Raw genomic sequence first — 2,961 nt, 5'->3', positions numbered from 1 at the left:
GGCCAGAACTGGGGCCGGAACCATGGCTCTTGGGGCTCGGGCTGCTAGCCTGGAAGGAACTGGGGCAGAAGCACGGGTTGACTTCAGACGGAACCCACCGAGGCGTATGGTGCCAGGTTGGGAATTGGGAGGCAGGGAGCTAGCATGCCTGGGGCTAGCAGGCCGGGAATCACACACAGAGAGGAAATTTGAAATCCAGAGAGGAAATTCGAAATCCAGCCAGGTAAGAATCTCACCAAGCCTGGTTTCTCCGTAGCCATCTGGCGCGCCTCTGCCAAAACAGCCTCTCGCTGCTGAACTCTGGACGCTCCCCTCCATTCACCATAGCTGCAAGCCAGCAAGCAGGTGAATGAATACAGCTCCCTTTAAAATGGATCGTCTGCTGGGTCCATTTCTGGGTTGGTTCATACTGATACGAGGAGTGAAGCAGGTAGGACACATGGAAACACAAAACACTCCACGGTGAACTCAGTCACAAACAAAAGACGAACCAACACTGAACACAGGAAGAGACAAGACTAAATACAGGGAGGGGTAATCACAAGACGAGAAACAGCCGGGCAGGGGAGGAGAAATACAAGGGCCACAGGTGAACACAATCAGACAACTAGACACACCAGGGAAACTAACGACAGGAGGAAAACACGACAGGGAGAACAGCAAAACACCCAAACCTAAACATAGAAACGTGACATGACATGAGAATCGTGACAGCAGTAATAAATGCATGACATAATTTATAATGTATATAATGGTAGCTGGTGTTCTTAGTTACAATGGGTTTTCGTAATCAAACGGTTATCTGTGAAAGGTATTGTCAACCCTGTCCATAACTATATGTTCAGATTTTCTAATCATCTTCACAATCTCATTAGTGAGAGTGTGACTATGCTTAAAATGTCACTATGTTTTGTGATATTTTAAAAAGATTTATCCTGTCTCAGTCCACATTGCCCCTTGTAAGCACACTTTTGTTTAAACAAACTCATTCATTAAGAAAAGTAATGTGGGAAAATTCAACTAAATTGTGTCGAGCAGTGAATGACAACAGCACACTCCCAGGCATGTAAAAGTTGTTTCTGACATTTTGTTGTGGTTGTAAGGGAGGTGGTGATGGCGAAGCAGGGGGTGTATGGAAATTAGAGTGGCAACAAAGGCGGGAGGTCTCTGAGACTTGGTGAGAAAGTTTGTATTAAATTCCCATTTCCTCTCATTGTGTGGCGAACTGGCCAGGCTCCACACGCACTAATCCCGCTAGGCCCTGGGAGCCTGAGCAAGGGTGTCACTCACACCTCTCAGGCCCCCTAAATCACCCCCCTTGATTCCTCCCCAACTGCACTTATGAAAACCCCTGACCTCCATCCAAAATGTACCCCACATTGTCTGATAAGAAGCGATTTCCAAGAATTATGGAGAACAAGAGACACAAATCTTGCGTGAGTGTTTCCTTGAAAGTGTGATATGAGTGTTTGTGTGTTTGAGAGAAAATAGTTTTTGAGCGATAAAGTGAATGAGATGATGAATGACGCAAAGACAGATTTTTAGATAAAGCATGTGAGTGAGCATTATTACTAGAATTTAAAGACCCCCGTCTTTTAAAGACGGATTTCCCCAAAGATAATGTGCTCAAAAGCCTGAATAATTCCAGTATTATGTCTGTTGAGGTGCTGAGAATGTGTAATGTGAAAGAGATTTCCAACACCTCATGGTGACAAACTGAAAGCTTCATATTATCACCCAAGGTAATAGGGAATGTTATGTTTAACCGGAGTTGGGCCAGTGATCTGCATTTCTCTTTATAGCCACTATTTAATACCACAAAGCTCAGTGAGACGTGGTTCCCATTGTTCCTGGTAGATTCTGAATATGGATTCATTAATACAGATCTCTGCAACGATCAAGTTATTTTTACCGATATGTTATGCAGGACATGTCGTTTTTGCCACACTAGCAACATAGACCACTGCAATTTCTGCATCTTTCACTGTGGGCCGAAAAATCTCAACAGCTATGAGATGGATTGCCACAACATTTGGGGAAAATATCTGTGGTGCCCAGACGATGTTGACTTTTTCTCTAGTGACAATGGCATTTGATTGAAAGTGAAACGTCTCAACAAGTATTGAAATCATTGTTAAAATGTCAACAGCACAGCTGTTTGCTATATCCAGGTGTATAATATATCCCATAAAAAGAAATTCAGTTTTTTTATACTGTAACACAAATGGTATTGGGTTCATGGCTTTGACGGGGCTGTTAACACCAATCTGCAGTGTCTCAGCGTCTATTCAGCTGTTTCACATATAATGGGAGTCAATGGTTAAGGCAATCTTGAGTGTTTAACGGCTCCTATTATAGTTTCTCATCCTACTTGTCAGAAACATTGCATGCCTTGACTCGATCCGTTTTTCAAAAACCTACATCATGAATGTCAGCTGAACAGTCACCATACCCACCAAAGGAATAAATAATGAGGCATAGAAAAATGAGAACACTGTACCCAGCTGTACTAACAAAAAACAGGTTGGTACTTAAAAGGCAAGTTGAAAATATGTAAAAACATTCACTGCTATTTGAAGCCAGCAAAACTTAAATGTTTCTGTGTTGCAATTGTAAGTTAGCAGATACATCATGGACCCCATTTTTAGACCATACAGCAATCTTTATCACTGCACCATCCAATAACTACTGTTTAACTGTATCTGGCATGCATCTGTTTCCTGTTAATTTAAAGATTGTTTCTTATGTTTGTATACTTTAAACACACACTTAAACACACGTATAAACTGACACAATAGTAACAGAACTGAAGTAACATGTTCCTAAACGTGCTCTTCCTGTCCATTCATCAGTCCCACACTGGAAAAGAAACGTGGCCCTGAATTGACACAGAGTGACCCCACTTCTGTATCCCCCTCGGCCTCCCAGGGAGAGGCTGGGGCACTGGTAATGGGGCGGGGG

This window comes from Notothenia coriiceps, unplaced genomic scaffold, assembly GCF_000735185.1.
Source record: "Notothenia coriiceps isolate Sejong01 unplaced genomic scaffold, NC01 NC01_scaffold00028797, whole genome shotgun sequence".
In the NCBI taxonomy this organism is placed as follows: Eukaryota; Metazoa; Chordata; class Actinopteri; order Perciformes; family Nototheniidae; genus Notothenia; species Notothenia coriiceps.
The sequence above is the reverse complement of the archived record's forward strand: the minus strand, read 5'-3'. Positions refer to the sequence as shown.